General features: G+C 25.1%; 1 long non-coding RNA gene across 1 annotated transcript; it reads left to right on the top strand.

Moving 5' to 3' along the window:
* The first annotated feature begins 1,586 nt into the window (after positions 1–1,586).
* LOC136082454 (uncharacterized) lies at positions 1,587–2,491 on the top strand. Its single transcript, XR_010639700.1, has 3 exons — positions 1,587–1,872; positions 1,998–2,191; positions 2,352–2,491. It is a non-coding gene; the product is annotated as an uncharacterized LOC136082454 (long non-coding RNA).
* The last annotated feature ends 14,881 nt before the right edge of the window (positions 2,492–17,372 follow it).

Raw genomic sequence — 17,372 nt, 5'->3', positions numbered from 1 at the left:
TGACTAGTTTCATATGACAAACTTATTGTTAATTGTTTGATATTACTATTTATCAAAAATAATTCTTTTGTAAAGAATTTAATCTAAATTATCATTTTTTATTATCATCTAAATTTATTAAAACAAAAGCTTTTTTTTAATTTAAAAATGAATAAGTTCATTTTAATCATTGAATCTTTTGAAAATAAACAGCTTTTCATGTTGCCGAGGAAAATATTTAAAACTGGTATCGAAAAAGGTTAGCAGACTTTAACATCCCTCAGAATTAGGCCGTATTTTTCGGTTACCGTGTCTAATTTTGTTTTTTCTAATAATCACGTGACAACCGCGACTTGATTATTAAAAACATAAAATAGTTTAATGCAACCAAATTCTATATAGATTAATAAAAAGTTTTTTCAATAAAAAAATTACGAGTATTGATGAATTAAGTAATTGTAAAAAAAATTTAAATATGAGTAGTTCTGAAGATACTATTTCAGATGAAAATAGTAGTATAACAGGTTTTTAATCTGCATTTTACACGTATTATGTGTAATCCTAATTAAACATGGCATAAACCGTTTTCATGATAAATGTTATTTTTTTGTTTAAATAAACATAAACATATCTTGACAATATATTTAGTTGGATTAGGTAAATCCTAATTAAAAATAGTATAATATTTCATCAACAGAAAATCTTTCATTAAATAGTATATATAATTTACATCTCTCTCTTTCTCTCTCTCTCTCCCTCTCTCTCTCTCTCTCTCTCTCTCTCTCTCTCTCTCTCTCTCTCTCTCTCTCTCTCTCTCTCTCTCTCTCTCTATATATATATATATATATATATATATATATATATATATATATATATATATATATATATATATATATATATATATATATATATATGTATATATATATATATATATATATATATATATATATATATATATATATATATATATATATATATGTATATATATATATATATATATATATATATATATATATATATATATATATATATATATTATACACACACACACACACACACACACACACACACACACACACACACACACACACACACACACACACACATATATATATATATATATATATATATATATATATAATCAGGGTTCCCACTCCTCCTTAAAATCCTTAAATATCCTTTAAAAAAGTTAAAATTTGACTGCTCTCCTTAATTTCTCCTTACTTTCTTTTTTTTTTTTATCATCTAGGAAATTTTATTAAAGCAAATGGATTATACTTATCTATAGAGAAGCACATAGTTACTTCTTTGATGAGATAAAATCCTATACTTTTGCTTTATATATATATATATATATATATATATATATATATATATATATATATATATATATATATATATATATATATATATATATATATATATATATATATATATATATATATATATATATATATATATGTATATATATATATATCATATATCAGCCCCTGAGTATTAGAGTAATTTTTTTAATGGGTTTTTTTTTGGCTTTTTGTATTTAACTTTCACTTTCTTTAAATAATTTTAAGTGAGATTAAGCCTAAACAATTTGCTTTGATGTTTCCAGATAGCAATATTACCAGCGACTTTTTATGTGGAAAACAAAATCTGGCTATTTTGTAATTCATGGTCTTGCCCCTTATTTAAAAAAAATTCTGATAAAAGATCTTACCCTTCTGGATAACTTTGTATGTCTTTTTGATGTATGTTACAATAAAGTTGTAAAGAAAGGTCAAATGGGCTTACATGTGCGCTATTGGAATGAAGAGAGGAATACTGTTTGTCATTATTGGTTCGACAGAAATATTTCATTAAAAAAAAAGTTATCAACTAAAGAAAAGAAAAACTAATGTAATACATTACTTTTAAATCTTTGGTATCATTCTTTTCTTTAATAACTTTTAAAATCAAAATAAATTTTGAAAAATAAGTTGCATAATCCACCTTAAATGTACTGTATAACTGTTTGATTATAGATGGATGATCACTGTTTTCAAAAGAACTACGTTATTTTACAAGATAATTAAAAGTTCATGTGTCCTGCTAAAATCAATATAAAATTAGTTTCATTGAGATTGCGAAAAAATTAAGCAGAGTTGTTTTGATAACAAAAATGAACTTTGGAAATGTCAAGATTGCTACAGAAGATTGGCAAATAACTAATGACTTGGTAAATAAGTTTATAATTACGCTTCTTGAATGACCTTCACTAGAATTAAGTCAAGTTCTACACAAAATTTAATGTACTGATTAGTTATTATTAGCGTTTTTTATTATATTTAGACCAAATTAAATTCTTACCATTACCATATTAAAGTCTTATATTTCAGCAAAGAAATCAGAGACCATTTTCCAGAGTTGGGGGAGAAAAATAAACAAATGATAAACGATGCTACTTCAAAAAACAGCTATAAAAACATTATAGCAGCTGAACGTCTGTTAATATATAAGAGAGCCTAAGGATAGTAAGATTAAAGAAATTAAGTTAAATTTTTTTTATTAGTAATTATTTATAATGAGATACATTTAATTCATCATTATATGATGCTTACATGTATTTTAAATAATATATTTTCTTTAGATGCTTGTCTACCTTTGCACACAGCAAATAGATTGATAGTCTTAAGAAGTCAAAAAGAATGTTGTGATAAGATAAGTGTTTCATAAGGTTATATTTTTTTATTGTATATTTGTAATATTGTCAGTGATATTGTTACCTGTTTAGATTTTTCCTAATTTATATTTTATAATGACAAAGCAGTAAAGTCATTGCACTATATTTTCAAGGCAATGTCACAATTATTTTATTTCCTTACGCTTGATTCTTTTTCCAATGCTAATACACTTTAAAAAATCTGTTAAAAATGTTAACGGAGTATCTCCAGTATTACAGTTTACAGTAACTTCGTAACAGATATGGATTAAATTAAGAAATGAGAGAATAGAACAATGGATTACTCCTTTTGCTACTAATTATCGGAATACTTTTGATAAGTTCACGGAGTTGACGCGTGTAGAAATTTTTTTTTTGTTTCTATAGATTTCTGTGTATTATATAATAATTGTTTGTTCATGTTTCATAAAATTCAGCGTCATATTTATTGACACATTGTTCAACATGATTCAAATTTATATTTATTAAAATTTAAAGAGAAATTACTTAAATGTTTAGACTGTATGGAGGACATTAAAACCCGTTTCAGTCCCAATAATAAAGTAGAATATATTGGTTATCAATCTGTCAACAATCATATTTTGGCAGTTTATGCAAGATGTTCATGCCTTACAGTACGATAAATTGACTACGGAGTCGTTGAGCAGAGATTAACACTCGTTAAATACAACTAAAAGTTTAGTTTATATTTAGTGTATCACTTAGTTAACGTGCTATACATGAAGATTTACGATTTTTGTTACAAAGTGTTATTTTTTATTTTACTAAAGGTTTATTTCTCTTGACTCAATCTAAAGATTTATTTCTTTTGACCCCGTTCAAGACCCGACTAATTCTAATACCAATCGCTGTAAATAATTTGTTCCTTTTAAAACAAACACTACAAAATGTTTTGATTATGTTTATTTTGTTACAAAAAAATTACGGGCAATTGTTAAACATCATGGCAATTAGGTCAGGATAACCGAAATAGTTTTTTATTTCAATGCTACGAAGGATCCTGTGACTTCAACTTTGTATCCGCTAAACTTACGGTATGTTTCAATCGTGTAGGGTAAAGCGACCAAATTCAAGTCAATTACCAAGTTCCATTTTAAATTTATTTTCTTGAAATGTAATACCTGTGGCAAGTAAGATATTTATGTTGATAAGGTTACATCATTTAATATAAATTGTTTATGTTACTTGCATGGTAAAAGCTGAATATTTAAAACAAAAAGTTTAAAAACATTTTTCGCTTTACAATATTTAGAATTATTTAATATTTTGAATTAATTAATATATTTAAGAATTAACTTTGTTATTGTTTATAATATGAGCATTTGCATTATTTGATTTGAAATAGAATCGAAAAAAATTCAAAGCCAGGCTGATATTTTGTCAAATTTGCTGTAATTTAGTCGAATTCTTTTGCCTTTTTTATCTTTGTTTGTCTACGCAGTTTTTATTATAAAAAAAAATTAAGACCCGAGTGCTGAAAGGTGTATCTTTCTAACAGTGTATGATTGTCTTGAAGACCCATTTGTTAACATATTTTTAGGAAAAAAAATTGCAAAAATGTGGCATTTTTTTTTAGAAACGAAATTGTAAAGATGTGGCCGGAATCAGAACACTTTACCCTAATGGATACAATCCGTCGAAATAATACTCCGTTTATTTAACGGAGATCTCCGTTTCACAGTTATTGAAAATAATCAAAAAACGGCATGAATTCCATTTTTGTAAAAATCTGATATGAAAAATTAGGGCAAGATTGTTGCAAACGGACCACATTTTCATTTTCTTTAAAAAAAAAAAGGTTAAACCACTTTACGCTTCCCCGCAGCTGTTCAATGTTGCCATTAAAAAAAATAATCTTTTAGCAAAAATACGATAACTTTTAACTTTTATCACAAACCAGTTTTATCTATTGTACACCAATCAGTTAATAGAATATTAATCAAGCTTTCAGAGTAAAAAGAAAAATATTTTATAAAGTTTCTTACCTTAAAAATGCAGGGAAAAGTAACTTTTTAGACAAAGAAATAATAGCTCACTTGAATGTGATTTTAAGTAATTTCATTATGTTTCTGTAAAAATCTAAATACGTAGGGCTAAAATTCAACCCTTCTCCTTTTAATCCAATATAGGCTTTGATGCCGTCCGGACCTGCCAATAACTACTTTTTTTTTTCAATTTAAAAATGTCTCTATTGATGACCTTTTCTCTCTTTCTTACATAAAAATGACTGACATTTTAAATACTCTATAATTTTATTATAAAACAATTTATTTTTTGTGATTTAAAGTACTGTTTAGAAATATCTTTTAAAGACCATGGTTCGCGTGAACTTCTTGCTAAATGCTTTTTCGCAGTGCTCTGTGAATGGTGCCTTAGGGGGGCAAAAAACCAAAATAAATATAAATGAAAATTAAAAAAAAAAGAAAGACAAAACCGAACATGGAATTTAAAACTTCAAATTAACTTAATCTATCTATATTGCGGTGAGACCAGATGCAATGCTTGTAGCTTATTAATGTGAATCAAATCAATATACTAGCATATTGATATTATCAATATGCTGGTATATTGATTTAACTCACATTACAAAAAAAAACATGTATTTCCTAAAATAAATATTCTTCTCATCGCAAACCTTTATATTACGTTTAATCTTCTGTAAATACCAGATTTAGAAGTGCATGTAAATATTTTTGGAACTAAAGTAGGTTATCCGCGTCCACTAACGGGCGATGCGGAAGTTATCGGACAAATCCTAATTTCATTATTTGAGCATAATAATTAGTTTTTGTGGTTTTATGCGTAGGCATAAACGTTCTATAAAATCTAAACTTTATTATTTGAAACACAACTATTTAAAATGAGGTTAAATGCAGCTGAACGAGAATCTTTTCGAAAGCGACTAAAAATCTTTTTTGTAAATAAACCTAATATATAAAAAAAAAAATCGTAAATCATTTTGAAAAGGAAGGACTTGCTCGAAGTACAATATATGATAACCTAAAAAGACTTGAAATTGTTCAATCGTTTTCTGATAGAAAGCACCCTGGTCGTCCGACATCCTGGACTACAGAAAAGAAAGCCGAATTAACGAGACTTGTCAACAATCGAAAAGGGGTCAGTCAGAGAAAAATAGGTATTAAATTTGGTGTAAATCAATCGACAATTGGTCGTCAGTTAAAAAAAATGAATATTAAATATAGAAAACGTGAAAAGACTCCAAAACACACTATAGAACAACAAATAAAGGCAAAGAAAAGAAGCAGGAAACTAGTTAACCAACTCTATAACACAAAATCGCTTCTAGTCAACGATGACAAAAAACACTTTTGTTTTGCAGGGGACAACATGCCTGGAAATTTTGGATACTATGCAAACAACAAAAAGACATGCCCAGAAAGTGTTCGTTTTATAGGAAAAGAGAAATTTCCAAAAAAATTATTAATGTGGATAGCCATATCTGACCGTGGTATGTCCGAGCCATTGTTTCGCACTTCCAAGGCTGTTGTGATAAATTCATCAATCTATATTAATGTATGTTTAGAAAAACGAATTCTTCCATTTATTCACAAGTATCATGGAGACTTTAACTATTTATTTTGGCCAGATTTAGCAAGTTCTCATTATTCTAAAGATTCTCTAAATTGGATGGACCAATATGTCTATTACGTTGATAAAGAATCCAATCCCCCAAATGTGCCTCAAGCACGATCAATTGAAATTTTTGGGGACATTTGGCACAGAAGGTTTACGAGGGAGATTGGCAAGCTTCAGCAGAGCAAGTTTTGATTGATCGTATTAAACTAAAACTACAAGAAATTGATTTAAACTTTTTACAGTCGCATATGAAAGGCGTCAGAGCAAAATTAAGATCAATTGCAAATGGTGGTGTTTTTTCATATAAAAAATAATATATTTTTGTTAAAAGATAAATGCTTTATTTAAAAAAGTATAATAGTAGTTTGTTTTTTTATTTATAAATAAGTTATTGACGTTTTTATTTTGTCCGATAACTTCCGCATCACCCGTTGATTTGTGTTGTATAAAGCAAATCAGAGGTGTTTTGAGCAATTTGTAAGACAAAAAAATGTATATATACATTATATGTAATTTCGTTTTTGTCTGAGAAATTACTAAAAACTCCTCTGGCTTTCAATAAAAACTTTACTATACAAATTAGTGGACGTGGATAGCTTACTTTAGTTCAAAAAAAAATGCACATACACTTCTAAATCTGGTATCTACAGGAAATACAACGTAATATAAAGGTTTGCAATAAAAAGAATATTTTTTGTAGAAAATTTAAAAATTCATGTTTTTTTTTTGCATAAGCATAACACTTGTAAGCATATGGAGGCTCAGATTAAAAAAAAAGATAAGAAGTTACTTCAAAATACGGATTTTCTTTGGTGCATTTCCATTATTTTTGGGAATCTCAAAAGTGCATGAAAACCATTTAATGAAGTTATTGTGTTGCAAACATTTTCATGCATAAACTTAAACCTATACTATGCAATAAAATAAGTTTTCTTTAACCAAATAAAACATCTTGGCGAAAGAGATATATTTACGTGATTATAGTTTATTTACGTGATAAACATTGTATCAAGCTAAAAAAGAATCCATATGCCCCTAACTAAAGTTTAGACCCATGGCTCATTTAAAAAATGTTATTTCACTGAAACATATAAACCCAGATAAGTCATACCAACATCACGCGTAGTCCATCAAACAGCAAAGTAAATCTCAACTTAGTAGTGGTTGCTTGCAGCCTTATTGGGAGTAAATCAAAATTAAAAAAAAAAAGAAAAAGAAAAAAAGTTATATTCGGCACCACCATCCGCCTTAAAAATACTTTAGGGAACCTGATAACAATGTCTGCACCAAATACAAGGGTTCATTAAGGGATGGTCCTATTGCGACAACAAAAAAACACCACACGCTACTAATCAAAAGATGATAGCGTGGCTCTTTTTGAAAAATTTTTTATTAATAACATTTTAAAAACATCATTTAAATAATTTAATAAACATCATTTAAATGTTATTATTTATTGAAATTTATATTTAAAGTATTCATATAAATATTTATTTAAAACATGATATTTAAATTTATTTAAAAAAATCTGCCGATTTTTTGTTGAGGATCTTTTTCACCATCCTCTTCACTCCCCTTCTAACTATTGTTATTTTTCTCATCGATTGAAACATCAATCATTTACATACCTCACCACATTTGACCATCATAGCGATCTCTTGCCTTGTTAAAACATGGAGCCACTTTCGATTCAATTTCTTTTGTCGCATCGTTGATCCAGGAAAAAGTTGACACTATAAATATAATAAAATGATCACTTAACATTTATTTATTCAAACCTATAATTATGTTCAAAAACTATAGTTATTAGATGAGTTCACACATATAAATTAAGGAAGAAAATTCAACTTATAATGAGTAAACAATCATATAATAAGTAAGAAAATTCAACTTATACTGAACAAACAGTCTTATAATAAGAAAGTTCAACTTATAATGAGTAAACAACCTTATAATAAGTAAGAAAGTTCAACTTATGATGAACAAACAATCTTATAATAAGTAAGAGCTTTATAGAATCATATAAATATCTGCATATTAATAACATATATTATAAGTAAACAAGTAAAGGTTGCAGCCAGCCTCCAACCATTATCACACTGTTGTAATGTTGCTTCTCTTTCACTTTTCTAAATATACTATAATAGGTGCAGCTCTAAAAGCGTCTCTTCTGCAATCTACTTAAATTTATTCTTTTATTACTCATCATTCAATTTAGCCTTATCCTTTAACTGCGACTATTCCTAAGTGCTCTAAAAATTCTTATTTGCCTAGTTTTTTTTCTTGAGCATATGTTCTTTGGAATTCTCTCTCTCTCCATCTTGTTTTTCTTGGTTCATATAATTTGCCATCTGTCAATCAAATCATCTGTGAGTCGTTATCTTTCTTCATAAACTTCATCTTGGCTCTTCCAGTAACTTCCAACTCTAGTTGGAAGCAAAGATTAAACAAGTAACTGTTATAATAAGTAAAAAAAATTGTTAACATCTATATATATTTTGAATATTTTGGAAGTATAATTTTTTTTGTTACTTATTGTTTTTGCCTTACAATCAAAATTTTTGTTATTGTTGTTAAATCAAATTCCGAGTATGAGCAGACAGTTAGACCGACTCCTATTTATACAAAAATGTTTAGAGTAGATCTGAATTAAACTTAGATCTAATCAGAGTAGATCTGAAATTAACATTTTTGAGCAGTTTTTCCAGGTTAAAGCTTGTTTGCCATGACTTCCAGTCCTGTTGATATTTTGCTGCAGTTTAAGTGCCAGAAATTTTTTAAGACCTGAGAAACATAAACATAAATATCCCTCCTTCAAGCTTCATTTATAAATGTTTTATCTCATTCATATTGTAATCTTTTGCCAAAAGGTGTTCCTCTTGGCAATCAAACACATGGTTATACTCACACAACCGGAGTGTACACATTATCATAATCGCAGCAAAGAGGTGAAAAAAATTCTTTGCTGCAGTTATGATGATGATAACACATTCCAATCAACAGGATCACAACTCGCACGTGCCTATAATCTTAAATTGTCATTATTCAAGATTAGTCAAATTATAATGGATTAAAGTCAATTCACGCAGAATGTATGCATTCATAAGATGAGTGTCCAAAACCACTTCTGCAGTTTTTTCTTCAGTTTTCTTTTTCCTTTTTTTTTAAAAAAATTAACAGTTGTTCACAAATATTACCTAACCAAAAAATAAATTTTGCAAGATTTTTCCAACTTTATACTTAAAACTAAAATGCCAATAATAATGAATTAAACAAAAATGTTGCCTGCTTTTTATGCTTTTTAATGTTTCAATAAAATATTTAGAGATTATTTAAATCAAAATGAAAAGATAAACTGTCATGATAATTATAATAAAAGTCACCAAAACAAAAAAAATCATAAACTAAGATACACCAATCATAAATTATGATACATCAATAAACAACATCAGATAAAATAAAAATATTCTTTGCAATCAGACTAAAAAAAAGCACAAATATTAAAATAAAAAAGAAATAAATATATTACAAATATTAAAATAAGAAAGTTAATTGTTAAACAAAGTTAACATTTATTTCATAAATTGAATTTATCAAAGAGAAACACAAAAACAATGAATATATAATGAAATAATTAAAAACTTGAAAATAAATACAGCTGTATTAAAGATTATTATTTTAAATTATAGCAGAACTATGAGTTAATAAAAGTGCATACATTTATTAATGCTTGAACACTTTTTTCACTTGAACTCTAAAAGTGTAGAAACTTTTTGCATTTGTTCAAAAATAACACATGTCATTGGAAAAATTAAAAATTACCTTATGCGCAACTGGAAATTTTGGAGTTTTAAGCTTCCTTGACAGTTTATTGCTTTTTAACTATAAGCTTTAAATCTTTTTTTTTTGTAAACATGCTATAGATGGATGGTATATTCCAGATAACGCAGATTTGACAACTTTTATTGCATAAACATTTTTTCTCTTATGTAAGGTGTTGAGTTTTATTTTTAAAAGGGAAGCAAAAAGGGTGATCCTAGGTTTGTGACAAATAATTTGTACACATTGCAACTGTATTACATAAAACCTCTTTAGTTGTGACTTGGATTGACCAATACATTTCATTGAAATACAATGCTTTGATTGAAATACATTTATTGAAGATCTTCACATCAGTTACAATGATATTAAATCGAAAAAACCTTTACTGAATAAACTGGAAGGATAAGGTCCTTATTGCTTCTGGACTTCTATTATTATTTAAACCCAGAAGCAACATGGGTACCACTTATAAAAGTGGAGCTATGCTATACCTTAAATATGTTAATATAAAAACTATTACACTATAATATAGTCTATATTACTATAAAAATTATTGTGGGATTTATTAGAGAAAACCATTTTTTTTGGTAGATAATTACAAAAAAAAAAATGAAAAATCTAGATTGAATATATTATATTTCAATCTAGATTTTTCAACTGTTTGTGTAGATATCTACCAAAAAAAAGGTTTTCTCCAATAAATACCCCAATAATTTTATTTATTATTTAATAAATTTATTTAATATTATACTAAATAAATTTATATTTTAAATTTTAAATGTTAAATTTTTATATTAAATATAAACTTCTAATAGTTAAATTGAGTTAATGGATTGACTATGAGTCAGTTTAAAATAGAGTTAAAAATATTAAATTCAATATAAAATAAAAATGGAGAAAGTGATGGTACTCGCTTTATTAAAAAAAATGTTATTAGTACTTGTAACTTAAATTAAATAAATAAAAATTCTAACATCTCTAGGACTTAGGGACGTATGGTCCTCTAATGTTTTGCGACAATATATAGAATAAAAAATAATCCGGTAACCGAAAAATACGACCTAATTCTGAGGGATGTTAAAGTCTGCTAACCAGTGGGGTCCGACTCGGCAAAATTCGCATTAAATTCTTGTAATTCCTAACGCAAAGGCTTCTGGGATGTGTAGTACAGCCAGATTGTAAACATAAACAACAAAATCTTTTTAAAAAATTACAATTTTTACTTTGTTATAGCATGATTCAATCAATTTTAATGTATTTTTCTTTCCATTTACTTTAAATTGTTTAACAATTAAACAATTTAAAGTATATATATATATATATATATATATATATATATATATATATATATATATATATATATATATACATATATATATATATATATATATATATATATATATATACATACATATATATATATATATATATATATATATATATATATATATATATATATATATATATATATATATATACATACATACATATATATATATATATATACATACATACATATATATATATAAGTAAATAAATTATGTTAGTGTATTTTACAAATAAAGTGCTCAATGTTCTTAAAGGACAAGGCCATCTTCCTGATGAGCCTACTGATAGCAAAATAACTTGTTGAAGAAATTTAAATAAGTGTTTTTACTAATTTATATATATATATATACATATATATATATATATATATATATATATATATATATATATATATATATATATATACATATATTAGTAAAAATACTTATCTAACTTTTATCTTCAACAGCATGTTTTGCTATCAGCAGGCTTATTATATATATATATATATATATATATATATATATATATATATATATATATATATATATATATATATATATTATCAAATTATTATCATATTTTTGTTACATTAATTAAATATGCCAAACCCTCAGTCGACGTATCCACACTCCTCTGAGAGTCAGGCTATTTGTCAGTTGATGTATGTACTGAAGCCCCGGCAGCAGGCATTTTCAGTATGATGTCACACTACTCACTTAAACCAGCAGTATAATATATATATAATATATTATTAAAAAATTATTACTATCTATATATTTGCCTTTACTCAATAATACCTCTTACAACTATCTTGCTATTTTACTCCAAACATATAATCACAATAATAATAATTTTTACTGTATTGTAAACAATACTTTTTTTGTGTGAGTGATATATATATATATATATATATATATATATATATATATATATATATATATATATATATATATATTTATATATATAATTCATATATATATATATATATATAAATTAGTAAAAAACACTTATCTAACTTTTATCTTCTACTTGAAGTTTCACCATTGCTGGATCATCAGGAAGAGTTCGGAGGAATTATTGCTCTGTTCTTTAAGAACATTGAGCACTCTATTAGTAAAATACACTAACATAATTTACATATATATATATATATATATATATATATATATATATATATATATATATATATATATATATATATATATATATATATTCATATATATTCATTTCATTTATATTCATTTATATATATTCATATATATATAATTCATTTCATATATATTCAATTCATATATATTCATTTATATATAATTCATTTATATATATATATATATATATATATATATATATATATATATATATATATATATATATATATATATATATATATATAATTCATATATATTCATATACATATTCATTCATATATATTCATATATATATATATAATTCATATATATATACATGTATATATATATATATATATATATATATATATATATATATATATATATATATATATATACACATACGCACATATAAACATATGTAAAGACATTATATTATATAAATATGTATGCATAATTTTTTATTTTAGAAGTAAACATTAATAAAACAGTTGTAAGCAAAAATAAAGCAGGAATCATTACAGTTTTTAAAGAAAACTGCAATTATACATTCCTTTATAATCTTCAATCAAAATTTGATACACTACTTTGTTGATATAAGAATTTATTATTATGTTAATTTTCACAATTGTGACTTAGCTCATGCTATAAAAATTGTTTGTATTGTTCATAAATAGTAAAATTTTATATTTTGTTGAAAAATATTTATTCATTTTTTTGAGATGTGCTAAATTGAAATTACAAGTTTTCGATATGCTTAACAATTTTTATTTCATATTTAAGATGAGGAAAATAAAAATAACAAATATATTTATAAAAACATAAAAAACAATAATGAAAGCATATTAACACTAGAAGGAACGTTTGAGTTGTTTTATACTAACAGAGCTCAATAAACAATTCATACAGCAGTTGCATAATTTTGGGCTACTAAATAAAATCTCTAAATATTAGAACATTTACAAAACTTGAATATAACCTCACCTTAGTGTTGTCAAAAAAATGTTTTTTTGTTTAAATAAAACCCTGATTGCTGTCTACCATACAGTTATATTATAAACCTTCTAGCATACTGCAGAGGGTAGTTAAGAATTGAAACGTACATATGTTTAAAAAAAAACATGTTCATATAACTAATATTTTTAGTAAACCAATTAGTAATAGGTTTACTTTGTTAAACAATGTAACATTGTTTGTAAACAGTATAACAATGTAACATTTTGAAAACATTTAGAATATATAAGAATAGAAATAGCGCTTCATGGTATTTTTAATGTTTGTATTTTTTTGATATTTTGAACAATAAAAATAACATTAAAGGTTGTTTTTATAATTCAAAATATAACAAAAATACAAACATTAAAAATGCCATAAAAAGGTATTTTTATACATATATATTTCACCGTTTTTTAAATAAACCATTTCATTTTTAAGTAAACAAATATTGCTGCTATATTTTATTGAAGCATTATTGTTTAAAATAAGTTAAAACCATCTTTACAAAAGCATTATTCTTTACAAATCTGTCAAAACGTCTTAACGTAAATATTATTGTTTATAAATCTGGCTGTACTAGACATCCCAGAATCCCCGTTCGCTAAATTACAAGAAAACTTGCGAGTCGTACACCACTGCTGCTAACCATCGAAAAACGGTACGCGGTATGATCAGTGATCTCAAAATATAACTGGATAGCGTATGCGGCAAATTTTTTGAAGCCAGTTTTGGCCTCCCAAGATGGCGACGGTTTCGGTTGATTACAAATGAGGAAATTTTTGTTACGAACTTATATGTCATTTACATATATAAATATTACGAAATGTACATGTCTCAAATATAATTTTTGGTTTTACATAACAATAATTTAAAAAAAAGGGCAATATTACATATTTACGTAAATTTCTCTATTGTTTAACAAAATATATTCTTAACAATAAGTTTGTATAATTATTATTATTAAAAAAGCAAGATATTATAATAATATCTTGCTTTTTTAAAGATAAATAAATGTTATTAAATAAGATAAAAATTTTTAGTTTTTTTTAATTAAGAATTAGTTTATTTAACATTAGTAAAGAACAAATAAGGAACTAGTAGTTATACAAGTTAACAATTTCCAAACAACTTTCGAATAATTATTTTAAGTTTGAAAAACTGAAATAATTTTATTCATATTTTGTTTATTTTTCATTTAACTACTTTCTTTTAATTTTAGTTTTACTATAAATTATTTGTTTAATATTGTTTATAATACAATTTATGCACCTTTTAGTTCTTAACTACCCAATGCTGTGTGCTAGAAGGTTAATAACATAACTGCATGGTAGGCAGCTAAATATCTTTTTAAAATAAACTATTATGAAATTAGTTTTTCAAATAGATATCACAAATTTACAAATGCTGCATGAACTATTAGCTGAGCTCTGTGAGTACACACAACTCAGGGGTTCCTTCTAGAATTTTTTTATATAGTTATTTGTGTCTTATATTATTATTTTTATTATTATTATATATATATATATATATATATATATATATATATATATATATATATATATATATATATATATATATATATATATTTATTTATTTATGTCTTTGAATTTTAAAAAGCTATTTTGTTTTAAATGAAAAGGGAGTACTAGTGCATTCTGACATTTAATAAGGATATTTTTTTTTGAAGTCATTTTATCTACGTATCCAGCAATATATGGGATCATAGTTTTTTTGTATTCAAATAGATTGTTGCAGTTTGGAATATCTGCATTATTGTGATCACTAACTGTTAGTTCTCTCTCCAACAAATCAAATTTCCTTATTAATTCAATTTCAGTAAAAGATATTTTAGTACTAAAATAACCAAAAGAATCGTCTAAAACATATATATGAGTTTTATCTCTGATGCTGCAGTTTTCATTTGAAAATTAAACGGTACTTTGCATAAAAAGTTATTTATATGTGAATTGTTGGCAATTGATATTGCTGTTAAACATTTCTGCAGATCTCACAGCACCAAAAAAGAACTCTAGATGGTTTTGAGTGAGCTTATATGATAATAAATAATTTAATGGTGAACCCTCTTTTTCAACCCAGTCAAGAAATACCTTGAGCAGATTTAATTGCTGCCAAATATCCAATGAAATCAGTTTTTCGATTATACAAGATTATTTGTGTAGCAGTTATCTCTTTAAGACTAATAATATTCTTTAGCAAATCATTTTCTTGAATTTAATGTCATATAATCAATCTATTATGTGAATAAACTCAACAACATATTTATAAAATTATTTAACAGCTATTTACAGTTCATTAATATAAAAAAGTCAGCAAGCTGTAATATATAACCATAATACTTAACAGCAGGTAAGCAGGATATTTAATTAAAGTTAAGGAGATATTTCAAAGAGGAGGAAACGTTTTGAACATTTCTATATAAAGATATAAATAAATTTTTTTCAAACAAATGTATTTTTATATACATTTGTTTCTTCAATTGTATTGAGTGATTATCCTTCAAACTATAAGAAACTATTATTTACTTTTTATTTGTTTTAAAAGTTGTTATAAATAACTATAATTCAGACCTGGTTTTTTTTTACCAGTATAAGTGACACTTAATAATTTTTATTCAAATAGTTTATGCAATAATAGAATTCAAGTATAATATAATTCTAGAAGGAACCCCTAAGTTTTTGTATACTCACAGCACTCAGTTAACAATTCATGTAGAATTTGCACAAAATGGCAATAGAGAATATAGTAGTAGAGAATATAGAGGGTAGAAATGATTGCCGTTTATCATACTGTTATGTTATTAACCTTCTAGCATACAGCATTGGGAACTAAAAACTATAAGACTTATAGTTTTTAGTTCCCAATACTTATACATAAGACTTAACTAAATTTGTAAATGCCATTTAATAATAAATTCAATTATACAAAAAAATAATTTCTTTTTTTCTCAAATATTTATATAATTCATTTGTTTTCTTTTATTTTTAACAAATTTATAAGCTTATTTAATTTTTTTTTTTTGTAATTTGATATAGCCATTTAAAATGTATATCGGTTTCACCGCTAGGAACTAAAATCGCCGCCATCTTGGGAGGCCAATTTTAGCTTCAACTTTTTTCGGAAAAAACAATAGAACCAGCTATCCAGTTATATTTTGAGATCAGTGGGTATGATGCAATGATTGATGACATGGTTGCGGTTGAACTGGATATAATTCGAGATCATTTTTCTCTTTCACCAAATGTGTTAAATGAAAATCTAATTCATTACGTGAAAAACGCACGTTTCTCAATATAAGATAAAATTTATGAAACCAACTCGAAATAGTTCCGATATGATGGTAAAATCATAATAAATTTATCAACAAAATACCAAAATTCACATCCAATAATGCCGTGTGAACAGAGCAATTGCTTTTACTAAGCGTTTTTAAAGTAATTACTCAACTTTACGTGAATAAAAAGTTCGAGCATTTTCTTTTTTTAGCGCGGAAAGCTTTTACTCTGACCATTTTCTCACAAAAACGCTTGAATAAAAAGGCTATAACTCAAAAAACGTCAAGCATTTGCTTCTAATTTTACAAGTGCCTATAATACTTGCTATATATATATATATATATATATATATATATATATATATATATATATATATATATATATATATATATATATATATATATATATATATATATATATATATATATATACATATATATATATATATATATATATATATATATATATATATATATATATATATATATATATATATATCGACGGCTTAAACTGCAAACGAGATAACTCTCC

Source organism: Hydra vulgaris, chromosome 07, assembly GCF_038396675.1.
Source record: "Hydra vulgaris chromosome 07, alternate assembly HydraT2T_AEP".
Taxonomy (NCBI): domain Eukaryota; kingdom Metazoa; phylum Cnidaria; class Hydrozoa; order Anthoathecata; family Hydridae; genus Hydra; species Hydra vulgaris.
Note: the sequence above shows the minus strand (reverse complement) of the source record. Positions and strands in the feature narration are given on the sequence as shown.